A 27515-nucleotide genomic window follows, 5' to 3' on the forward strand; every position below is an offset into this window, starting at 1 on the left:
GTGCCCTTTTGCTACAAAAAAATCAGCTTGATTACTGAGTTAATTAATAGTCTTTTTTTTTGCTATAAATAGTAATTGCAGTCAACAAGCAGAATCATTCACTGAACTGTTATTGCTCGTTAGCCAATGTAGTATCTGTGCTAAAGTTAGCAGATGTATTAATTTTATTTAAAGAAGAACTATCTCATGAGTCTTATGAGGTGTATGTCTCTATAACCCTTACTACAAACAAGTGTATGGTCCTTGGATTCCCCTATGTGATTTGGCGCTGCCCGACCAAAATGTAAATATTATAATGGTGGGTGTCACCACAAAATTCTAATGCAGTAACAAGAAAAAGAAAATGGGATATGACACCAACTTATGGCTACCACAAATGTATTGAAAAATACACAAACCTAAAATATTATAACTTGACCTAATGCCCACCCCTGATTCCCCACCCCCTGGAAGAATCGGGGGTGGACACTGGGTTGAGTTATGGTGTTTTAGATCATCGCACTTTAGAATACATTTGCGGTAGCCATAAGTTGGTGTCATATTCCAGTATCTTTTTTTTGTTAGTCCATGCCTCTATAACCCCTCAATGCCTTAAGATAAAACAAATCATAATGCCTGAACACCATTTTGTAATGTTGACATGTGCTAGTAGAACTCTTCATATCATTCCAACTGCTTAGTTGGGCCTTTTTGGTGGTAAATGCTAACAGATATTTCCTGATCTTATTTTTTTATGAAAGGAAAACTTGCCCAAAATGTAGGGCCAAGAAACAATAATGTACATTTTGTTTTTTTAGCCCACCTATATCTGACCTTTATCCCCAACTTGTATCCTGACACTAACCTAGACCAAGCACAGATCTAGCGGGTTTTTCTTTATTAAGTGTTCTTGCATAGCAGTAACACTTATTGTTATCTCACAAGTATATTCTTATTGCCAAATTTGCCACGCTAACTCCTCCCACAGTTTTTACACTACAAAGACAAGTAATATATCAAAATGTGCGGATTGTTCCCGATTGGATTGCTATTACTTTGTGGAACGTTTTGCCGAATCGTTCAAGAAATATCGCGGTTTTTGTGGCAAAATTTTCCCATAGGAATGAATGGTGCATGTACAGTGGCAGCAGAGCACAGCTAGAGCTACTATTAGAGATGAGCGAATTATTCAAAAATTCGATTCGGCTGATTCGCCGAATTTCAGGAAGAAATTCGATTCGATGCGAATTAATTCGCTACGAAGTTAACTTATAAAAAGGGTTTCTAGGCTTCAGAGAGCCTTTAAATTAGTGCAGAACACTGTACCTTTAATTTAAATGCCCTTGGAGATGAGGAAGGAGAAGGAGAAGGAGAAGGAGAAGGATGAGAAGAAGGAGAAGGAGAAGGATGAGAAGAAGGAGAAGGATGAGAAGAAGGAGAAGGAGAAGGATGAGAAGAAGGAGAAGGATGAGAAGAAGGAGAAGGAGAAGGAGAAGGATGAGAAGAAGGAGAAGGAGAAGGATGAGAAGATGGAGAAGGATGAGAAGATGGAGAAGGAGAAGGATGAGAAGAAGGAGAAGGAGAAGGATGAGAAGAAGGAGAAGGAGAAGGATGAGAAGAAGGAGAAGGATGAGAAGAAGGAGAAGGATGAGAAGAAGGATGAGAAGAAGGAGAAGGATGAGAAGAAGGATGAGAAGAAGGAGAAGGATGAGAAGAAGGAGAAGGAGAAGGATGAGAAGAAGGAGAAGGATGAGAAGTAGGATGAGAAGAAGGAGAAGGATGAGAAGAAGGAGAAGGATGAGAAGAAGGAGAAGAAGAAGGATGAGAAGAAGGAGAAGGATGAGAAGAAGGAGAAGGAGAAGGATGAGAAGAAGGAGAAGGATGAGAAGAAGGAGAAGGATGAGAAGAAGGATGAGAAGTAGGAGAAGGAGAAGGATGAGAAGAAGGAGAAGGATGAGAAGAAGGAGAAGGATGAGAAGAAGGATGAGAAGAAGGAGAAGGATGAGAAGAAGGACAGTTCTGTGACAGTTTCTGTCTATTTCTGACAGTTCTGTGACATTCACTCCATACAGCGGTTTCAACCGCTGTATGGAGTGAATGTCACAGAACTGTCAGAAATAGGCTATTTCTGACAGTTCTGGGACATTCACTCCATACAGCGGTTGAAACATTGTATCTATTTGTTTCCATAAATGGATCCATTTATGGATACAAATAGATACAAAGTTCTGTGACATTCACTCTATACAGCGGTTTCAACCGCTGTATGGAGTGAATGTCAGAACTGTCAGAAATAGCCTATTTCTGACAGTTCTGGGACATTCACTCCATACAGCGGTTGAAACATTGTATCTATTTGTTTCCATAAATGGATCCATTTATGGAAACAAATAGATACAATGTTTCAACCGCTGTATGGAGTGAGTGTCCCAGAACTGTCAGAAATAGCCTATTTCTGACAGTTCTGGGACATTCACTCCATACAGCGGTTGAAACATTGTATCTATTTGTTTCCATAAATGGATCCATTTATGGAAACAAATAGATACAATGTTTCAACCGCTGTATGGAGTGAATGTCACAGAACTGTCAGAAATAGCGGAGCTCTGCAGATACACTTAGAGGAGCTCTGCAGATACACTTTTTGCCGGCTTGGAATTATTCTTATTTTCATCCTACTTCTTCTGCTTCTTCATCCTCATCCTCTTCTTCTTCTGAGGATGAGGATGAGGATGAAGAAGAAGAAGTAGGATGAAAATAAGATTAATTCCAAGCCGGCAAAAAGTGTATCTGCAGAGCTCCTCTAAGTGTATCTGCAGAGCTCCTCTAAGTGTATCTGCAGAATAGAGGAGCTCTGCAGATACACTTTTTGCCGGCTTGGAATTATTCTTATTTTCATCCTACTTCTTCTTCTTCTTCATCCTCAGAAGAAGAAGAAGAGGATGAGGATGAAGAAGAAGAAGTAGGATGAAAATAAGAATAATTCCAAGCCGGCAAAAAGTGTATCTGCAGAGCTCCTCTATTCTGCAGATACACTTAGAGGAGCTCTGCAGATACACTTTTTGCCGGCTTGGAATTAATCTTATTTTCATCCTACTTCTTCTTCTTCTTCTTCATCCTCATCCTCATCCTCTTCTTCTTCTTCTGAGGATGAGGATGAGGATGAAGAAGAAGTAGGATGAAAATAAGATTAATTCCAAGCCGGCAAAACGTGTATCTGCAGAGCTCCTCTAAGTGTATCTGCAGAGCTCCTCTAAGTGTATCTGCAGAATAGAGGAGCTCTGCAGATACACTTTTTGCCGGCTTGGAATTATTCTTATTTTCATCCTACTTCTTCTTCTTCTTCTTCATCCTCATCCTCATCCTCTTCTTCTTCTTCTGAGGATGAGGATGAGGATGAAGAAGAAGAAGAAGAAGAAGAAGAAGTAGGATGAAAATAAGATTAATTCCAAGCCGGCAAAAAGTGTATCTGCAGAGCTCCTCTAAGTGTATCTGCAGAGCTCCTCTAAGTGTATCTGCAGAATAGAGGAGCTCTGCAGATACACTTTTTGCCGGCTTGGAATTATTCTTATTTTCATCCTACTTCTTCTTCTTCTTCTTCTTCATCCTCATCCTCAGAAGAAGAAGAAGAGGATGAGGATGAGGATGAAGAGGAAGAAGAAGAAGAAGAAGTAGGATGAAAATAAGAATAATTCCAAGCCGGCAAAAAGTGTATCTGCAGAGCTCCTCTATTCTGCAGATACACTTAGAGGAGCTCTGCAGATACACTTTTTGCCGGCTTGGAATTATTCTTATTTTCATCCTACTTCTTCTTCTTCTTCCTCTTCATCCTCATCCTCATCCTCTTCTTCTTCTTCTGAGGATGAGGATGAAGAAGAAGAAGAAGAAGAAGTAGGATGAAAATAAGAATTCCAAACCGGCAAAAAGTGTATGTGCAGAGTTCCTCTATTTCTGACAGTTCTCTGACAGCTTCTTCACATGTACAGCGGTTGAAACATCTGTATCCTAAATGGAAACTAATAGATACAATGTTTCAACCGCTGTACATGTGAAGGAACTGTCAGAGAAATGTCAGAAATAGCGGAGCTCTCTGCAGGGACACTTTTGCCGGCTGATCGGGAAAAATCCGATTCGCGCACCCGAAGTAGGCAAATATTCGGATTCGACGCAAATCGAATTTTTCCTGAAATTCGTATCGAATTCCGGTTCGCCTGGTTCGATTCGCTCATCTCTAGCTACTATACATCAAAAGTTAGCCCTGCTTCTTGTGATTATCACAATATAAGGCTCTTTGCTGTAGCATTTACACTTTTAAAAATACAAGCGTTTGAAGATGCAAATCGCCAGTGAAGTTGGCAAGTTTAAACAGCTTAGAACAGAGCTGCTGACATTCCTGACTGAGTGAGTTGCTATACCAACCAAAGGTCACTCAAGAGTCAGATGAGTCACACAGGCTGGACGGTGAGATGCAAAATACAAGCTGATATGCATTTCTCCCTCTGTCAGGCTTGCAATGTGCACTGCTTACATTTCATGAATCATTTGGTAAGGGTTACTTGCAAGAACACTTTACACAATTTCCCCAGAAATTGTAGATTTTCTAGTTCTTATTATTATAGCCAAATTTGCCACGCTAACTCCTCCCACAGTTTTTACACTACAAAGACAAGTAATATATCAAAACGTGCGGATTGTTCCCGATCGGATTGCTATTACTTTGTGGAACGTTTCGCCGAATCGTTCAAGAAATATTGCGGTTTTTGTGGCAAAATTTTCCCATAGGAATGAATGGTGCATGTAGAGTGGCAGCAGAGCACAGCAGAGTGTAGAAGGAAAAATCAGAACATGATTTGTAAACTGCCATCACTCTGTCATTTTCAAGCCCACCTACACATATCTTATATCAAAACGTTCAGCTAACCCTGCTGTCACTAAAAATGTTCACGGCTAGGACATACTCCTGATAGTTTTCAGAATATGAACATTTGTTTGCACCTCACCCCTCCCATTGACTTTCATTGAAAATCCACTCTAGACACCTGAAATTTTAAGGGACGTTTTTAAACTGCGACTGTGCCTTCATTTTTTATCTTACAGAGACATACTATACATCAAAAGTTAGCCCTGCTTCTTGTGATTATTCAACGCAAATCGAATTTTTCCTGAAATTCGTATCGAATTCCGGTTCGCCTGGTTCGATTCGCTCATCTCTAGCTACTATACATCAAAAGTTAGCCCTGCTTCTTGTGATTATCACAATATAAGGCTCTTTGCTGTAGCATTTATACTTTTAAAACTACAAGCGTTTGAAGATGGCAATCGCCAGTGAAGTTGGCAAGTTTAAACAGCGTGTTTAGAGCAGAGCTGCTGACATTTCTGACTGAGTGAGTTGCTATAGCAACCAAACATGACTCACACGCAGCTGAGTCACACAGGCTGGACTGTGAGCTCCAAAATACAAGCTGAAATCCATTTCTCCCTCTGTCAGGCTTGCAATGTGCACTGCTTACATTTCATCATTACTTGGTAAAGGTTACTTGCAAGAACACTTTACACAATTTCCCCAGAAATTGTAGATTTTCTAGTTTATTATTATCATTTTGAACACAAAAAAAGGAAGGGGAAAGAGAATGCAGGGGTGGGTCTTACAGAGTGATCACTGTGATAGCCAATCACAGGCTATCACAGTGTTCATGTGATAAGCAGCAGGTCTTCCCACCATCCAATCATTAGTATATGTCTAGGAGCTGTTAGTCTTCACGCTCTAAGCATACTAAGAAGAGCGCTTCCAGCGCAGATGTCCATGCGCATAAATACCCAAAAAGAAGAAGGCCCACCTCTGTGATGCTACAGACATACAGTTGCAAGAAAAAGTATGTGAACCCCTTGGGATTAAGTGGAGTTTTGCATGAATTGGGCATAAAATGTGCTCTGAACGTCATCTAAGGCACAACAATAGAAGAACACAGTTTGCTGAACATAATACTACACAAACATTAGATGTTGCCATGGTTTAATTGCACATAACATGTAAACATTCACAGTGCAGGGAGGAAAAAATATGTGAGGCCCTAGCTTAATGACTTCTCCCAGAGTTAATTGGAGCCAGGAGTGAGCCAACCTTGACTCCAATCAGTGTGATGATATTGGATGTGTTGCTGACAGCTGTCCTGCCCTTAAATAACACACACCTGTTTTGGGTTTACTGGTTTCAAGAAGCACTGTCTGATGTGAACCATGCCTCGCAGAAAAGAGCTCTCAAAAGACCTACGATCAAGAATTGTTGACTTCCATGAAGCTGGAAAGGGTTACAAAAGTATCTCCAAAAGCCTTGATGTTCATGTGTCCACGGTAAGACAGACTGTCTACAAATGGAGAAAGTTTAGCACTGTTGCTACTCTCCCTAGGAGTGGTCGTCCTGTAAAAATGACTGCAAGAGCACAGCGCAGAATGCTGCATGAGGCAAAGAAGAATCCCAGAGTGTCAGCTAAAGACCTATAGAAATCTCTGGCACATGCTAACATTTTTGTTGACACATCTACAATAAGGAAAACATTAAACAAGAATGGAGTACATGGGAGGACACCACGGAGGAACCCATTGCTGTCCAAAAAGAATATTGCAGCATGTTTGAAGTTTGCAAAAGAGCACCTGGATGTTCCACAGCACTACTGGCAAAATATACTGTGGACAGATGAAACCAAGATTGAGTTGTTTGGGAAGAACACACAACACTATGTGTGGAGAAAAAAAGGTACAGCACACCAACATCAAAACCTCATCCCCACTGTAAAACATAGCGGAGGGAGCATCATGGTTTTGGGCTGCTTTGCTGCCTCAGGGCCTGGACGGATTGTTGTCATTGATGGGAAAATGAATTCCAGAGTTTATCAAGACATTTTGCAGGAAAACGTATGACTATCTGTCCGCCAACTGAAGCTCCGCAGAGGATGGGTGATGCAACAGGACAATGACCCAAAGCATACAAGTAATTCAACAAAACAATGGCTGCAACAGCACAGAATACGCCTTCTGGAGTGGCCCAGTCAGAGTCCTGTCCTCAACCCGATTGAAATGCTGTGGTATGACCTTAAGAGAGCGATTCACACCAGACATCCCAAGAATATTGCTACACTGAAACAGTTTTGTGAAGAGGAGTGGTCCAAAATTACTCCAGATCGTTGTGCAGGTCTGATCTGCAACTACAGGAAACGTTTGGTTGAGGTTATTGCTGCCAAAGGAGGGTCAACCAGTTATTAAGTCCAAAGGTTCACATACTTTTTCCTTCTTGCACTGTGAGTGTTTACATGTTATGTGCAATTAAACCATGGCAACATCTAATGTTTGTGTAGTATTATGTTTAGCAGACTGTGTTCTTCTATTTTTGTGACTTAGATGACAATCAGAGCACATTTTATGCCCAATTCATACAAAACTCCACGTAATCCCAAGGGGTTCACATACTTTTTCTTGCAACTGTATACGGTGCCTGTACCAATAGGTTAAGTATCAGTGTGATTATTTTAATATATAAACTTCCTTCTGGCTGGCTAGCATAGCTCTTGCTGTACTCCTGGGCCACTAGGGCTATGAAAGTCGTGACTCAAACAAGAGTGTTGTTTACCCACTCCTCTCTCCCCTTGCCCATTCACAGAACATTTTTTCTTCTATGAATGGTTCATAGAATACAAAGCATTCTGTGAATATGCAAAGGGATAAGAGGGGCTTATTATCCAGTAATGACAGTGATACTTAAAGAGGTATTAATTCATTTTTACACAGTACATTAAAAAAAATAATTGGGTGGAGTTCTTATTGCACGCAAACTACTGTTAGGTGGTTCTGCAGTCTTAAGTCACATGATTCTGAACAGGATCATTTTCTTTTTCTCTCTTTGAAAGAAACTCTGCTACTGGTGTGCCAGCAACAATGCATCATGCAGGGAAAAGCAATAGGCTCACTTTAATCCCCCCCAACTCCATTGCAGCATATACTTACCTTCTTTTCACATTGCTTTGTTCAACCACCAAGCATAAAAGGAAAGCCTTTTATACAAGTCCCAGCTTACACAAGTCCATGGGATCCCTGTGTGACAGCGGTAGTTGGTCAGAAGTAACAGGCATGCAGCTTCAGTTTCCAGCATTTCAGGGAGTAGCAAAGAGAGCTGTACCCAAATTAAATGTATGTCCTTTTTTCACACAAATAGAGCTTTCTTTTGGTGGTATGTGATCACCACTGAGTTTTTTATTTTTATGATATAAACGAAAATTTAAAAAAAAAAAGATAGTTTCTATTTTCTGTTATAAAAAATATCAAGTTAACTAAACTTTAGTAATACATTTAGGCCAAAATGTATTCTGCTACATGTCTGTTAAAAAAAAGTCAAAATACATGTACTGTATATCAATTGGTTTTTCTATAAACTATGGTATATCTACAGTGGGGATCGAAAGTTTGGGCACCCCAGCTAAAAATTTGTATTAATGTGCATAAAGAAGCCAAGGAAAGATGGAAAAATCTCCAAAAGGCATCAAATTACAGATTAGACATTCTTACAATATGTCAACAAAAGTTAGATTTTATTTCCATCATTTACACTTTCAAAATAACAGAAAACAAAAAAATGGCGTCTGCAAAAGTTTGGGCACCCTGCAGAGTTAATATCTTGTACTGCCCCCTTTGGCAAGTGTCACAGCTTGTAAACGCTTTTTGTAGCCAGCCAAGAGTCTTTCAATTCTTGTTTGAGGTATCTTTGCCCATTCTTCCTTACAAAAGTCTTCCAGTTCTTTGAGATTTCTGGGCTGTCTGTCACGCACTGCTCTTTTAAGGTCTATCCATAGATTTTCAATTATGTTGAGGTCAGGAGATTGTGAAGGCCATGGCAAAACCTTCAGTTTACGCCTCTTGATGTAATCCCCCATGGATTTCGAGGTGTGTTTAGAATCATTATCCATTTGTAGAAGCAATCCTCCCTTTAACTTCAGCTTTTTCACAGATGGCATCAAGTTACCATCCAAAATTTGCTGAAATTTTATTGAATCCATTTTTCCTTCTACTTGTGAGATGTTCCCTGTGCCACTGGCTGCAACACAACCCCAAAGCATGATTGATCCAACCCCATGCTTAACAGTTGGACAGAGGTTCTTTTCATTAAATTCTGTGCCCCTTCTTCTCCAAACGTACCTTTTGCTCATTCCGGCCAAAAAGTTCAATTTTAACCTCATTGGTCCACAGAACTTGTTTCCAAAATGCATCAGGCTTGTCTATATGTTCATTTGCAAAGTTCAAACGATGATTTTTGTGGTGAGGATGTAGAAGAGGTTTTCTTCTGATGACTCTTCCATGAAGACCATATTTGTACAAGTATCTCTTTATAGTGGAATAGTGTACCACAACTCCAGTGTCTGCCAGATCTTTCTGGAGGGATCGTGCAGTCAAACGTGGGTTTTGAATTGTTTTTCTCACAATCCTGCGAGCTGTTCTGTCTGATATTTTTCTTGGTCTTCCAGATCTTGCTTTAACTTCCACTGTTCCTGATGACTGCCATTTCTTAATTACATTCCGAACAGAGGATATTGACATCTGAAAACGTTTTGCTATCTACTTATAGCCTTCTCCAGCTTTGTGAGCGTCAACTATTTTCAGTTTCAGTTTTCTAGACAACTGCTTAGAAGAACCCATGGTGCTGATTGTTGGGGCAAGGTCAGATGAGTCTGGGCATTTAAAACCTTTGAGATTGACATCACCTGGTCTTCCCAGACGATGATTGAGAACAATCCATGACACTGGCAGGTCTCAGCTTGGCAAAGGGGGCAGTGCATGCTATAAATTCTGCAGGGTGCCCAAACTTTTGCAGACGCCATTTTTTTGTTTTCTGTTATTTTGAAAGTGTAAATGATGGAAAAAAAATCTAACTTTTGTTGACATATTATAAGAATGTCTAATCTGTTATTTTAATGCCTTTTGGAGATTTTTCCATCTTTCCTTGGCTTCTTTATGCACATTAATACAAATTTTTAGCTGGGGTGCCCAAACTTTCGATCCCCACTGTATGTATATTGGAATTTATGCAGCTTTTACTTTCTGACTGCCTATCACATTTCTTGAGGTGCTAAAATTCCAGGGCAGTACAAACACCCCTCGAAATTACCCTTTAAGGAAAGTAGACACCCAAAGGAATTTGACGTCCTCCCAGAACGCTCTCTCCTGCGCGCCCCAGGGGGCGCGCACTCGGCGATCTCCGTGATCGCTGTGTCCTACGGACACAGCTGATCATGTGATGTGGTAAAAGGCCAATCACAGCGGCCTTTTACCACGTGATCAGCGGTGTCCAATGACACGCTGATCACAGGGAAATGCAATTGCCGGTTCTCGTCTGCACTTTCCTCACGCTGTCAGATCGTGAGGAAAGTACTGCCGAGAACCGGCAGTTGTCAGAGCGAGGATCGGCACCGATCATCAGGGCACTGATGATCAGTGCCCTGATGATCGGTGCCCAGCAGTGCCACCCACAAGTTCCGCCCACCTGTGCCTAGCAGTGCGCCCACTAGCTCCGCCCACCTGTGCCCAGCAGATCACCCACCTGTGCCCAGCAATGCACCCACCTGTGCCACTCTGCAGTGTCACACACCTGTGCCCAGAAGTCCCACCTGCCTGTGCCCAGCAGTGCCACCCACCTGTGTTCACCCACCTGTGCCCACCAGTGCCACCCACCTGTGCCCACCCACCAGTGCTGCCCACCAGTGCCACCCACCATTGCAGCCAGTCAGTGCCACCAGTCAGTGCCCAGTGGTTGTGCCAGTGAGTGCCGCCAGTCAGTGCCCAGCAGTGATGCCAGTCAGTGCCGTCTATCAGTACCCATCATCAGTGTCACCTATCAGTGCCGCCTATCAGTGCTGCATATTAGTGCCGCCTATCCATGACACCTCATTAGTGCTGCCTATCAGTGCCGCCTATCCGTGCCACCTCATTAGTGCTGCCTATCAGTGCCCTTTAGTGCTGCCTATCAGTGCCCATCAGTGCCACATATCAGTGCCCATCAGTGCTGCCTCATCAACGCACATCAGTGAAGGAGAAAAATTACCTGTTTGAAAAATTTTATAATAGAAACAAAGAAACTTTTTTTTTTTTTTAATTTTTGGCAATTTTTTTGTTTATAGCGCAAAAAGTAAAGCGCCTAGTGGCGATTAAATACCACCAAAAGAAAGCTCTATTTGTGAGAAAAAAATGATCAAAATTTCATATGGGTACAATGTTGCATGACCGCGCAATTGTCAATCAAAGTGCGGCAGCACTGAAAGCTGAAAATTGGCCTGGTAAATAAGGGGGTATAAGTGCCTGGTAGGCAAGTGGTTAATAAAGCATAGTGTAGATTCACCTACAGCAGTCCCTGTTCTTAAAAGCCAAACAGGCCTAACCTACTGGTATGTGACTGCCCCCATAGCACTGCTTACTGGCCAGGAAGTACAGGAGGTTAAACAAAGTGTAAACCAAACAGTACCTGTGGCTTCAGTAGTGAAGTTATCCACAGAGGATGGGTGGTATCGGTGTCTTGCAGGAACATAGACAGTGGGATGTGCAGATGGGTTAGTACTTGTGCCAGGTATAGATGTGGTAAGCAAACAGACAAAGCAGTGGTCCAGGCAGAGGGCAAGAACATGGTCCATAAACAGACCAGAGTCAGTACAGGCAGCAGGCAGAGATGTGGACAAAGTATTAGTCCAGGCAGAAACTGGACACAAGGGTAGAGGCTTCTTCCCACCAAAAGCTCTTCAAAGCTCCTGGTTTCCAGACCCTGATCCGGCAATTCCAAAACCCAAAGAAAACCAAAAACTTAATTTTCACCACTGGGAAATACTATTCTGAAGCCCCTCACATACGTGAGACCCCTGTGTTGTCTTGAATCCCACTACTGCAGTGCCAGGTCAAAAGATCAGGCCTGGAGGCAGGAAAAAAACATGGTCAATTAACAGGCCAAGGTCAGTTCAGACAACAGGCAAAGGCATGGTCGAATAACAGGCTGATGCCAGTTCAGGCAGAAGGTAGAATCTTTGTCAATAAACAGGTCAGGGTCAGTTCAGGTGGCAGCCAGAAGCAGGCAAATGGGTTCAGGTAGCAGGCAGAATGTGGCAGGGAAATGGTAGATAGCAGACACTGGAGAAATATCTTCACCATACTTCACTAATAGTGTATTGATGTATGGTTGATATAAAGCACTCTTCTATACAGGTTGGGAGGGACTTTATGGAAAACAGTATCGGGTGTCAATGAATTCTGTTTTTGGAGCTAAGATAACATTTTTCTGGGGGGTTGTGGTTTGTTTGGGTAGGAGGGATGATATTGGGAAGTGTCTTTCATGCAGCCTGCTCACTGCATCAAAGCGAATTTGTTCAGGTATGGGGCTTTCCTGATAGATGATGGATGCGAGAGTCTTCTCCTGATAGTGTAAGAAGATGATGGATCTAAGCGGACTTCTGATAGATGATGTAGGAATTGTACATGGCCAAGTGGAAAAGTTGAACTATGCTTTTTTATACCAATGGATTTACAGTATCTTCTGCAGGGTAAGTAGGGCTGTAACATTTGATCATTTAAATCCACTCCCTCGAGGGCGCATGCGCGGCCGGCACTGATGGACGCGGCTTAAGATCCGCTCCGTCCACTCGCCAGCAGAAAACCGGCACTCACCGGCCCCGGGGGAAATAAACCACCCCACGGCACTGACATTACCTGCCCGCACCTCAGCAGTCATGCCCCGCAGGCGCAGAGTCCCGGATCACCCCGGGAAACTCACCCAATTCTTCCCTGCTCTGGGAAGCCAAGATGGCGGCCGCAACAGCACAGTGGAGGGAGATGGCAGGCACGAGGAGGAGGTCTACAGAGCCCAGCACAGGGACCCGAGGCTCCAGGCACCGCTGTATCCAGGGGACCCTGGTGAGTTATCACCCCCCTTGTCCCCCACGACCAGCAGCCCTGCCAAATCCAGACCCCGTCTGGACTGTGACCCGGACCCTACATACCAAGCCATAACTCTCCTGCCTCCACCCCCTAATGCAGACCTCCCTGACATAGCCGCATTCCCTGCAGCTGATCAACCGCTCACAGAGGTGACGATGAAACACATGCTGACGTCACTGCGCCAATCCCTGCTAAATGACGTATTCACATCCTTAAACCAAATATCTAATGTGGTACAATGACAAGAACGCAGAATAAACCATATCGAAAACAGCTTGGGTGACATAATAACAGCGCACAATGATTTGATTGACGTGCACGCGGATCATGCGTCCGACATCGAACAAATCAACCTAAAACTGGCCGACTTAGAGGACCGCTCGCGACGCAATAACATCAAAATGAGAGGGATCCCTGAATCAATAACGAATGAAAATCTGCTTCCCTACATACAACAATTCGTTAAAATACTTCTCCCAGCACTTCTGGACATAGAGCTTGCGATTGACCGGGCCCACCGCTTGCCCAAGCCAGCATTTTTGTCAGCTTCAATCCCAAGAGATGTACTAATTAGAGTACACTTTTACCACGTAAAGGAAAAAATTATGACAGCGGTCAGAAACATGCCACCTCTCCCGCCATCACACGCAAATCTCCGCCTTTCTGCGGACCTTTCCAAAGCTACGCTCCTCAATAGGAAGAAAATGATTTCCATCACAAAGGCCTTCAGAAATCATGGTATAGCCTACCAATGGGGCTTTCCAACTAAATTAATAGTGCGGAGACAAGGCAGAATATTTACCGTTAAGAACCTGGAAGCAGGCATTGATCTGCTCAAAACCTGGAATATCATCCCTGCAGATACACAAGACGCCATTCCTAACTCAGCCCAACATATGGAAGCAACATGAACGGTTACATGAAACATTCCAGGAGCAGACATATGCCCTGCCCCCCTAGAGGCCTATTCTAAATGTCCAAATGTCTGGCGATTGGCCCTTACTTGAAAATGTTCGTTCTACATATTTTTTGTTGGCATGATCCTCCCCGGGGTCAAAGCCCATCTATACCCCTCAGTTCTAGAGTAGCAATGTTGGCTACTTGGTCTACCTGCTTTTTTTGTGGGAATATTTTTACTACCGTTTGTCTCCACCCCCCTTTTTCTAAGGCACTATCGAATACTCCTCTTTACTACTACTCCTGCATTCCTACAGTCCACACGGCACAATAATTCCACAACCTCCATCCGAGCCACACTGGTACCACAAGTAAACAACCATTCCCCATTTCTAGGAGATTACCGAATCTTGTTTCCCTTAAACAGCAAACCGACACTGTACTACCAACCAATATTTCATTACCAATGATTACTATAACATCTCTCAACGTTAGAGGCCTAAACTCCCCATTTAAGAGATCACTACTCTTTAAAGAAACCAGGAAATCCCAAGCCGACATTTTTTTCATACAAGAATCCCATTTTGCCACTGGAAAAGAGCCTAAGCTACATCTCCAACACTTTTCACAAATTTTTATGTCTACCAACCCCAAGAAGAAAAATGGAGTCATCACAGCCATCAGCGATTCTCTCCCTTTCCACCTCATCTCAAAAATAGCCGACCCACTTGGACGCTATCACATCCTTATTTGTCAGATCAATGACATAACCCATACGTTGGTGAATGTATATGGCCCGAATAACAACCAATTGCAATTTTATCGGAAACTCTACAAGACCATCTCTACCCATAAACAAGGCAGACTCATAATTGGCGGAGACCTCAACGTTATGAGCAACCCACTTGTGGACTCATCATCCAAGAAGAAAACTAATAAATATACCTTTAATCGATTTCTACATGACCATGACCTATATGACATATGGAGATGCCACCATGGTTCCGAAAGAGACTACACTTACTACTCCCTCGCTCATCTTTCCTACTCGAGGATAGATATGTTTATTACAGATAAATGGACATTGCAACAAGTGACCTCATCGAACATTGGCACTATATCTTGGTCAGATCACGCACCAATCAGTTTATCCCTAGATGATGATCGACGTTCGGCGCTCCCGCCGATTTGGAGACTCAATTCCTCACTCCTCTCATTTCCGGACAATCAGAAGCATATCTTGGAAGCACATAATTTATTTTTTGCTACTAACACCACACCGGATATCTCAGTTACCACACTCTGGCAAACATACAAAGCATACATGAGAGGTATCCTCATACAATTAAATTCGCGTATAAAAAGACAGAGGTCCCAATAAATCGACCAACTCCTAACCTCCATTAACCTAAATGAAGAACTTAACAAAAAAAACCCTAACCCCTCCACTTCCGCGACCCTAAATCAAGAAAGAAATAAGTTACGTACCCTATTACTCCATTCATATGACACCAATCTCCAAAAAACAAAGACCAAATTTTATGCACTAGGAAATAAAGCAAGTTCTCTTCTCGCTAAGATCATTAAACATAAACGACTTAAGACCAAAATATCTATGATACAACACCCAATCACGCGTTCACCTCTTTCGAACCCACAAGATATAGCCAATGCTTTTGCAGCATACTATCAAAAGCTATATAATATAAAAGATGACCCAAACACAACCCAACCTACGACTCCTACCATTGAAAGCTTCTTGCATGACTCCAAGCTCTCCCACATCTCCCCCTCTCAACTTAAATCTCTATCGGCGCCAATCTCAGCTATAGAAATTGAAAAAGTTATCTCTACTCTACCCTTAAACAAATCCCCAGGGAATGATGGATTCACTAATGAATTTTATAAAACGTTTGCATCCGACCTTAAATCACACTTATCTGCCCTTTATAACCACGCAGCTTCTACCGGTAAATTCCCTTCCGACATGCTGCAGTCGATAATCACTACTATTCCAAAACCGGGTAAAGACCCACAATCTACTCAAAATTACAGACCAATCTCGCTAATCAATACGGACATAAAAATTTACGCCAAAGTGATTGCCCAAAGATTACTCCCTTATCTACCTGCGTTGATACATCCGGATCAAGTGGGTTTCATACATGGTAGACAGGCCCCAGATGCTACTAGGCGAATAATATCTCTTCTGCACCATCTAGAAACTGATAAACGTCCTTCTCTCCTCTTATCATTAGATGCGGAAAAGGCCTTCGACAGAATTCATTGGCAATTCATGGCACTCACACTACAAAAATTTGGCATTACTGGCTGGCTACTATCGGCGATTCTTGCTCTTTACTCTCAACCTTCTGCTAGAGTATTAACTAATGGCACGCTCTCACAACCCTTCTCCATATCAAATGGAACCAGACAAGGGTGCCCCCTATCCCCCTTAATCTTCGCCTTACTAATAGAACCACTAGCGACTAAGCTCAGAAATGACCCAGAATTCACGGGAATCGAATATCATAGTACCGAACATAAAATTTCTCTCTTTGCAGATGACATCATACTCATAGTCACAAACCCACATAAATCTCTTAAGACGATACGTGCGCACATTAGGGATTACGCAGAGGTTTCGTACTATAAACTTAATGAACCCAAATCATCAATATTAAACCTGTACACACCGCCCATAACCCAGGACTTACTTTCTAAGCAGTTCCCTTTTATCTGGGAAAAACACAGCATCCCATATTTGGGAATTAAACTCACCGCTAATACTAGCCAACTCTACACATCTAACTATAGACCGCTTCTTGAAACTATCCCACAGGATCTCAAAAGCCTTCGTACTGCTACTCTATCGACATTAGGTAGAATAGCAACCCTAAAAATGTGTATACTTCCTAAAATACTATACATTTTTCGAACATTACCTATCCCTGTCCCCTACTCTTTTTTCACCAAACTTCAGACGATATTAAACAAGTTCCTATGGAATTCAAAAAAATCCAGGTGCACTACAAACCTACTAATACGCCCTACCCTCAGAGGAGGAGCAGGTCTCCCACATATGAAATCCTACTACCAAGCCGTTCTACTAGACCAGCTCTTCTTCTGGTGGCATCCCTCCCCTGAAAAAATATGGTCTACCATGGAAACATCTTTATATCATCCACACGCTTTAACGGACATGATGTTCCTACCTCGCATGGCTCAAAATCGAATACCCCACAAACATCCATGTATTTGCGCTTCCTTAACAGCCTGGTACGACTTTATTGACTATAACAAATCGGGGAACCACAACATACAAGTTCCTACCCCACTATCATCCCTCCATCACATCATTCCCCACCTAAACCTAACGACATGGACGACCTCTGGCATACTTCATATTCAAGACATATTGTCAGGGATCCCCTCGATCCCCGCCGCGTTGGTCCCGGCGCAGGCGCAGTATGCCGCCCGGCGCAGGGACTCGAGCACTGGTTCCGGGCCGGCCGTGGCGTTCGAGTTCGCGCATGCGCAGTAGAAGCCGCGGCCGCCCGCTGGGCACCAATGGCAGCGCAGGGCGGGATATTTAAACGACCCTGAGCTGTCATTCAGTGCCTTCTGGTCTTTCCTGCATCCTGAATCCTGTGAACCTGTACCCTGTAAGTTATTGACCCGGATTGGACCTGACCTTGCTGTTTCTCCTATTCTGACCCTTGCTTTGCCTGACCTCTCTTCTGAATGCCCCCTATTGGATTTGACCTGCTGTTGCTGACCTGGTGTGTGACCCGACCATTCTATGCCCGCTGCCTTGTACCTTGCCGCCCTCTCTGTTACCGACCCGGCCCGTCTGACCTTGCTCATCCATCCATCCATCCCGTGCAGCGGGGTCTTCTGACCTCCTCACATCAGACTCTTCCCCGTGGGAGCCCCTTGCGCATACTGCTACCACTGACGGGCGCACCCAGTAGCCACGACCTGGTCTCAGGGAGCTCCAAGTCCATCCCCACCATCAGGGGCTCTGGTGAACAAGCACCCTGGGACTTAGACTCCGTGCGCTGGGGACGCCTATTCAGTGGAGTGCTAGTAGTACCGCCGGGCGGTCCCTTACACATATATACTTCAGACACATTAGACTCCTTCTACATCACCCAAAGTAAATTCCACCTTCCTGACACCGAACAATTTACCTATATGCGAATAGCCCATGCACTACACAAAACCAAACTTCCACATAACATAGAAATCCCTGCAACGACTCATCATTTCTTGCATAGAACTACCTACCCAAAGAAAGGAATTTCCACATTCTACACTCTTATACTCGAAAAGCAATTTGCAACGTATACGTCTTCCTTAGCTAATTGGGAGAAAAATTTGCACCAATCTGTTTCTCCAACTGTGTGGGAAAAAACATTCACTATTACTTACAAGGCCTCAAAATGTTCTTCCCACTGGGAAACATACTTAAAAATTCTACACGAATGGTATATGACTCCTGTCAAGTTATCTGTATTTTATCCACAACATTCGCGAGCTCGCTGGAGGCACTGTGGAGAGTCTGGTTCACTCCTCCATATACTTTGGAACTGTAAGTCAATTAAATCTTACTGGAACAAAGTTTTTCAGATATTATCCTCCATTACAGATACGCTAATTACTCCAAACCCTGCTCTGGCTCTCCTACACATTGGCATAGATAAATTCCCTATAAACTCAAGGACCATCATTCTACATACTTTAGCAGGTGCAAAAACTAATATTACCAGACTATGGCGCTCTAACACTACTCCCCCTTTATCTCGCCTCTTTCAAGACCTTAATCTCCATTGTGAAATGGAAAAAAGAATAGCCTTACGCAACTCAGCTTTCCACAAATTTACAGCCCAATGGTCTCGATGGCTGAAACATCCAAACTGTTCCGTAAACTGATTACTAATATGACCCGTTTAAAGTTAAGAATAGAATATTCCCATGTGCCTTCCCTTCTTGTTTCCTTCCCCTTTCCCAATTTCCATCTCTTCCCTAATTATCATTTCTTTATGACCGTGAGAATGGTTCACTGAACGTTGAGCATACCTCTCATGTAAACATCTGAAACCTAAAAAATCCCCGGCCTATTGGTGGGGATTCTTCACACCTGTTTATTCTCTGTATGTATTATAATTACCCAAGTGAACCCTTATTCTCACACTCCAGATTTACCATGTTTTTCTCTTCTGTATGTCTGAAAACTCTTTCAATAAATAATATTTGAATATAAATCCACTCCCTTGATGAACAGGTTGTAGTGTAGTCATATATGCACTTGTGTTTTTGAATGGGACCGTGCCTTCCTTTAATTTCCAATGAGCTGTTGTTGCAGATAGAGGAAAAGGCCTACACAACTTGTTTATCTAACCACTTAAGGGCCAAGATCTCTTCATTCCACAAACTGGCTGACTCCCCTGAGGGCAAGCAGTTGTTGTGGGAAACCCTTCAGTTTAGATTAAACTGTGCCACAGACTACAGTTTTCTTGAGATAAAAGTGGCACAAAAGGGTCAAGTCTGTATAAAAGTTGTCAATATAGAGGAAAATTTTTGGTTAAAATAGCTGAGCAGTGGCCACATTTTCTAAAGTTTGTCATACTCACGGTGATTTCTGGGAGGGCACAGGGAATTGTCGTTGAAATGTAGAAATCACATAATTATTTTATAGCAGGTCCTGGACATAGTGGCGTAATAGAGTGGCATATGATGAATGGGATTTGTGGACCAATAAGTTTGCAGTTCATTTTTTTTTTTTGTGAGTCCCATATTAGGTGTGAGGACAAGAAACTATTTAAACTCTTGAATTGTGAGGGCTTTAACCCAAATGGACTGGCATAAATGGAGCTGGCATCTTGGGCGATAAACAGCTGGTCAAAAAGAAAAATAAATAAAAATCTCTTTCCTTCCCCCCCTCCCTCCCTCTCTTCCTTCCTTCCTTCCTTCCCCTGATTGGACACAGAGATCACATGATACAGGACTGATTTCATTGGTTCAGTACCATGTCATCTGATCTGCTGTGTAATGGGGACACACTGATCACCTGGCTCATGGATGCAGACTCTAAGAGCCGCACATGAGTCTCTGATGTGGGGAGGGTGGGGGGGAGAATGTGCACCCACATGGGCATGAACTCGGTACGGACCGTGTACATAAACAGCATGCAGCAAGCAGTTAAAAGATGCTGTTTTTTTCTATCATTCTAATTTTTTTTTTTAATCAGTATGAATGCAGTCTTTTATTTGGACCTGTTCGTTGTTTGCAGGGAACAAAAGAAAGTCCTGTGTAATCTATAAGTCAGTGAACCTTTAGCTTATCCAAGGATTTGGGCCAAGAAGCAGTCACACTGAGTGAATAGCATGATCCTTCATTCTCAGAAGTACCATTAAGCAGCCCATAGATCATGCAATTTCTTTCCCTCCACCATGGGTTGAAGGAAGGAAAATTGCTTGATTCCCCCATCAACATAGCCAGTGTTGATGGGGGAATCCTTCCCGCAGTGCTATTGTGTTCTGCTGGAGGGGAGCCTTTTCATCTGGCATAAAACAATGATCACTGCCAGTGACTACAGCCACATGGAAGTTATTGAGTGAAAAAAAATCTGACAGGTGGGTTGTCCTAAAGTCCATCATAGATGGTTCGAATCTCAGCTGGTCACTGTCAAGATTTGATTAATTTATATCCAGCTTTAACACTAAAGATTCAATTAACCCTCTATATACTGCTACACACCCTTACTCATTTCTAGCAAACTTTTCCATAAAAACAGAGAATTGCATATACTGAAATACATGCTTAATCTAGCCAACTGAATCAAACTGGTACCTCTGGGACAGTCTCTGCCAGGGGCAGACTGACCATTTGGAAACTCGGCACTGCCCGAGGGCCCAGGGTCAGTAGGGGGCCCCATGAGATGCCCCTGGTACCTTTTTCATAGGCTTTTTTGAGTTTGGGCAAGGACACAGGGGCCCCATGATCCCATATTGCCCGGGGGCCCCATGAGTTGTCAGTCCGCCCCTGGTCTCTGCTCTACTTTGCAAAATGCAAATAACTTGTATATAGCATATATAGTATTAAAGGACATTTGGTACCAATATAGGGTAAACTGACACAATTGGAGGAGAGCTACAGAACCTGGCTAATCACTAACTTGCATCATGCTATAAAACAGAGGGTCCATTTACACTTCACTGTGCTGGTGCATTACCACAACATATTACATGTATTAACAGGTTGCAGTGCCATTAATTGTGCACCAAAGTGACATACATTGATGCACATACATTACAGAGCACCACAACACACATGCACTTCTGGTGTAACTGTTCTGGTGTATTGGCAGACCAATCAAATGATTTCATTTTTTTTAACACAATCCATGTTAAAATGTGAAAAAAATGTTCATTAACACGTATGTAATTTCAATGCTCCAAAACAGCAAAATGAGATTGGCCTCTTACATATACACTATATCGCCAAAGGTATTGGGACACCTGTCTAAATCATTGGATTCAGGTGTTCCAATCACCTCCATGGCCACAAATGTATAAAATCAAACACCTAGGCATGCAGACTGCTTCTACTAATGCAGGCCATAGATGGGGAGAAAAACTGCAGATTTTTCTTTTAAAAAATGAAAAATCGGTTGTTCAAGTGGCCGACGTTACCATCAATGGTAAAAAAAATCGGCCGATTTTCTACCCGTCTAGAGCCCGCAAAAAGTGTCCCTGCAGAGAGCTCTGCTATTTCTTTGACAGTTCTCTGACAGTTCCTTGACATTTATAGAAGTTGCAACAATGTATCTATTTGTTTCCATTTAGGATACAGATGTTTTTATTCGGAAACAAATAGATACAATGTTTCAACCGCTGTAAATGTCAAGGAACTGTCAGAGAACTGTCAGAAATAGCGGAGCTCTCTGCAGAGACACTTTTTGCTGGACTGGAATTCTTCTTATTTTCATCCTACTTCTTCTTCTTCTTTTTCTTTTTCTTTTTCTTTTTCTTTTTCTTTTTCTTTTTCTTCTTCATCCTCATCCTCATCCTCTTTTTCTTCTTCTTCATCCTCATCCTCTTCTTCATCCTCATCCTCATCATCTTCTTCTTCTTCTTCTTCTTCTTCATCCTCATCCTCTTCTTCATCCTCATCCTCTTCTTCTTCTTCTTCTTCTTCATCCTCATCCTCTTCTTCATCCTCATCCTCTTCTTCTTCTTCTTCTTCTTCATCCTCATCCTCTTCTTCTTCTTCTTCTTCTTCTTCATCCTCATCCTCTTCTTCATCCCCATCCTCTTCTTCTTCATCATCCTCATCCTATTCTTCTTCTTCTTCTTCATCCTCATCCTCTTCTTCATCATCCTCATCCTCTTCTTCTTCTGCATCCTCATCCTATTCTTCTTCTTCATCCTCATCCTATTCTTCTTCTTCATCATCATCCTCATCCTCTTCTCCTTCTTCATCCTCATCCTCCTCTTCTTCTTCTTCTTCTTCTTCATCATCCTCATCCTCTTCTTCATCCTCATCCTCTTCTTCTTCATCATCATCATCCTCACCCTCTTCTTCTTCTTCTTCATCCTCATCCTCTTCTTCATCTTCTTCTTCTTCATCCTCATCCTCTTCTTCTTCCTCATCCTCTTCTTCTTCCTCATCCTCATCCTCTTCTTCTTCATCCTCTTCTTCTTCCTCTTCTTCTTCTTCATCCTCTTCTTCATCGTCTTCCTCTTCTTCTTTTTCTTCTTTTTGTCTTCCTCTTGCAGGTCACTGCTCATGCGCAGATTTTTTATCGGTAAAAAATCGGCCGATTTGCCCACTAATTGCCGCGAAAATCGTCCGATCGGCAAAATCGCCGACCAAATCGCCCACTAACGATCCGAAAATCGGCCGACTTTATTTTCGGCCGAAAAATCGGCCGATTTTCGACCCATCTATGGCCTGCATAACAATTGTGAAAGGAGGGTCACTCTCAGGAGCTCAGTGAATTCAAGCGTAGTACCATGATAAACTTGCTGCTCAGCTGTAGCCTCATATGGATATTTTTGAATGTAGTACCATGATAGGTTGCCACCTGTGCAATAATTTCATCCGTCATATTTCTTTGCTACTAAATATTGCACGGTCAACTGTTAGTGGCATTATAGCAACTGGGAACAGCAACTCAGCCACGAAGTGGTACACCGCGTAAAATGAGAGCAGGGTCAGAGCATACTGAAATGCACAATGCGCAGAAGTCGCCAACTGCAGAGTCAATAGCTAAAGACCTCCAAACTTTGTGTTACCTTCAGATTAGAACAACAACAGTGCATAGAGAGCTTCATGGAATGGGTTTCCATGGCCGAGCAGCTACATTCAAGCCTTACATCACAAAGTGCAATGCAAAGCGACTGATGCAGTGGTGTAAAGCACACCGCCTGTCAGGGATCCCCTCGATCCTTGCCGCGATGGTCCCGGCGCAGGCGCACTGCACCGCCCTGTGCAGGGACACGGGCACTAGGTCCGGGCCGGCCGCGGCGTTCGAGTTCGCGCATGCGCAGTAGAAGCCGCGGCCGCCTGCTGGGCACCAATGGCAGCGCAGGGCGGGATATTTAAATGTCCCTGTGCTGTCATTTCGGTGCCTTCTGGTCTTACCTGCTTCCTGTGATTCTGAACCGGTGCCTTGTAAGTTATTTGACCCGGATTGTTCTTGACCTGCTGATTTCTCCTGCCCAGACCCTTGCTTTGCCTGACCTCTCTTCCTGAATGCCCCTCATTAGATCTGACCTACTGTTGCTGACCTGGCGTGTGACCCGACGATTCTCTGCCCGCTCCCTTGTACCTTACCGTCCTCTACGTTACCAACTCGGCCTGTCTGACTTCGCACTTGCTCAGCCATCCATCCATCCATCCCATCGGGGTCACCCGACCTCCTCACATCTGGCTCTCCCTGGTTGGAGCCCCTGGCGAACACCCCTACCACTGACAGGTGTGCTCAGTAGTGGCGACCTGGTCCCGGGGTACTACAAGACCATCCCCACCATCAGGGGCCCTGGTGAACAAGTACCCTGGGGCTTAGACTCCGCGCTCTGGGCACGCCTGACCAGTGGAATGCTAGTGGTGCCGCTCGGCGGTCCCTCACACCGCCAATGGGCTGTATAGCAGTGGAGATGTGTTCTCTGGAGTAAAAAATTGTACTCCTCTGTCTGGCAATCCAATGGGCATATCTGGGTTTGGCGGTTGCCAGGAGAATGGTACTTGCCTGACTGCATTGTTCCAAGTGTAAAGTTTAGGGAAGGGGGATTATGGTGTGGCTTTGTTTCCACGGCTTGAGCTTGGCCCCTTCGTTCCAATGAACTCTTAAGGTGTCAGCATACCAAGACATTTTTGACAATTTCATGCTCCCAACTCTGTAGGAACAGTTTGGGGATGGCGCCTTCCTGTTCCAACATGACTGCGCACCAGTGCACATAACAAGGTCCATAAAGACTTGGATGAGCGAGATTGGGGTGGAGGGACTTGACTGGCCTGTACAGAGACCTGATCTCAACCCGACAGGACAGCTTTGGGATGAATTAGAGCGGAGACTGTGAGCCAGGTCATCTCGTTGACATCAGTGCCTGACCTTACAAATGTACTTCTGGAAGAATGGTTCAACATTCCCATAGACACACTCCTAAACCTTGTGGAAAGCCTTCCCAGAAGAGTTGAGCTGTTATAGCTGCAAAGGGTGGGCTAATTCAATATTGAACCCTACAGACCAAGACAGGAATGCCATTATAGTTTATGTGCATGTAAAGGCAGGTGTCCCAATACTTTTGGCAATATAGTGTATCTGTTCTAGTGAATTATAGTAATGCACATTATATATTTTAGAATGTTGCAGTGCTATTTGTTTTAAGTGGACCTAAATGCACTAAGGCAACACACCTCTAATGCCCTGGTGTTTTAGTGCACCACATTACATAGTATTGCATGGTGCTCTGCACCTAGAAGAATGCTGTCTTTTTTTTTGTTCTTTGAATCACCTGTCTTAATAAACTGCACGTTAATGTGCAACATCACACACATTAATACATGACATAAGGCATGTTAATGAGCAAGAACAGCAGTGTGTTAATGTGTGCCTTAAACTATATCTGCGTTCAAATTCTAATAGTCTACATAAAATGCTCCAAAAAATTGAAGGAACACTTTTCAATCATAGTATAGCATCAAGTCAATTAAACTTCTGGGATATTGACATGGTCAGTTAAGTAGCAGAGGGGGTTGTTAATGAGTTTCAGCTGCTTTATCAGGTGCACTAGATGGGCACAATGAGACGACCTCCAAAACAGGAATGGTTTTACAGAGGGAGGCCACTGACATTTTTTTTCCCTACTCATCTATTCTGACTATTTTGCACTAGTTTTGCATTTGGCTAGGGTCATTGTCACTAATGGTAGCATGAGGTAATACCTGGACCCTACAGATGTTGCACAGGCAGTCCAACTCCTCCACAATGGCACATCAATATGTGCCATTGCCAGAAGGTTTGCTGTTTCTCCCAGCACTCAAGAGCATGGAGGAGATTCCAGGAGACAGACAGTTACTCTAGGAGAACTCCTGTCAGGGCTCCGGGTATGACCAGAGGTGTGTGGACTGACACAGGGAAACGCAGGCTTCAGATATGGTATAAACAATATGATTTATTAAGACTAAACAATACAAAACGCAGTGCAAAACTAAACATAAACACAGTGCAAACAAACCAAACCACCCACCGATAACAATACATACAATGCAAGAGTCATCAGAAGGCCGGGTCAGTAGCAAACGGGCAAACGGAGTACCAGGAACAGGCGGGAGAATGGTCGGGGTCACAAGCTGGGTTCAGTAACTCACGGGCAGCGCGGTACAGAGGGTCGGGCAGAGAATGGTCAGGGTCACAAGCCAGGGATCAAACAGGAGAAGTCAGCAGAGGTCAGGATCAGGCAGGGTCGGCAACAAGTCAGGCAGAAACAGAAACAGGAACACAGGATACAAGATACAGGGGCCCATGGAAAAACACACACCAAGGCCCTGACTGTGAGTCTGGCCATTCCTTAAATACAACCCCTGCAATCAGCTTCAGGTGTTTGGCTGATTGCAGGGGTGAGTCTCTGATTGCTGAGAGCACCCGCTGGCCAGCCCTGGTACTGCAGCCCACAAGGCAGGTGAGTCCCACCATTATTGGCAAGTCCATTCCTGACAACTCCTTACTAAATGCAAATATTTACTTCCATATAGCCTACTGCAATGGGCACTGGTGCCAGAATAGGGTAAACTGGCAAAGTTGGTGGAAAGGATCTAGGGGGATTAAAACAAACCTGGCTCTTTTCCCTGGATGGCTATAACTGGTTCAAACAGTTGACTTTAGTGACAGTTAGAATATTGAGCACATCATTTTACCTCTAGCACCTCCATTGCCTTACTCCATTCATCTAGCAGTTTGGCTTACTATATAACCAGAGAGGTATGGAGTACTCTGTCCCATCAAAAATAATACACAAATTGTACAGGTAAAGCATTGAGGATCCAATCAGACTGCACTGTCAAGAAGATCTGCAGTTCATTATTAGAGTTGGGCTTGATGTTCGAGTCGAATGGTAAGGCCTGGTATGGTTTTGGGGGGCCATTTTGTTTTTATATTGTGGCGTGGGGGTTCCCCTTAGACAAAGATCTAGACCTGAAGAGCTTGGTATGGATGGGGGGGGGGGCCGGCCCACTCTGTTTTTTTGTTCATTTTTTAATTGCCAGCAATTCTTTTTACATTCAGCTGTCAGTGAGTATCCCCGCTGACAGCTGAAACATTAAATAATGTTTTCACTACTAAAATACTGTATGACTTAATAATATAACTCATGCGGTATTTTAGTAGCTGTGCGGTATCTTACAGCTTACTCGGATGCGGTAAGATACCGCTTAGTGAATTGTTCCAGTTTGACGTTCGCGGACGGACTTTCATTAACTTTGAATGTTCGACTGCAAACCAAACAGGGGGTGTTCGGCCCATAACTATTCATTATATATGATAATCAGTAACTGACAACCAGCAACATAATATGTGGAAGACTGTATGCAACTCTTAGCAACCTGCTGCTTAATATATTTCTTCCATTGCTCTCCTATCCTTTTAAAATAGATATTGCAGCTAATAGTAAAGAAAAGCCAATTTAATATTTTGGTACATTTAAATCCATTAATGCCTTCTTTGTATTTTAGAGGCATTAACCAGCTACTGAGCAGTCTTAGTCAAAAGTCATAAACTAAAAACAAATGTTCGTATCTAACACACAGTATAATTAATCCTATAAAACTGTTGCAATTAAAAAAAATTAGGCAGTAGATGAAGATGATATTTAAATCTGAATACGTTGCTACCTGGTACATTTTTATTTTAAGTAGCCAATATACCTTTCTGTGACTCCAAAGGCATTAACAGTTAAAAACATTCAGCAGTGTCACTTTGATGAAGTGGCATTTTAGTCTCTAATCGAAATGCCCATTTGGTTTGGCATGCAATTAGAGTTGACATAAGTCTTTCTTCACAGCTGTCAAGATGTGAAATTATATTCATTTTTGACAGTTTTATTGAAAAGTGTGAGACACAGTGAGACACAGACAGCAGAAAACCCTCTTCTTAAATTCATAAATATTATTTTGTA

Source organism: Staurois parvus, unplaced genomic scaffold (assembly GCF_062004578.1).
Source record: "Staurois parvus isolate SC_StPar_1 unplaced genomic scaffold, SC_StPar_1.0 ptg000468l, whole genome shotgun sequence".
Lineage (NCBI taxonomy): Eukaryota > Metazoa > Chordata > Amphibia > Anura > Ranidae > Staurois > Staurois parvus.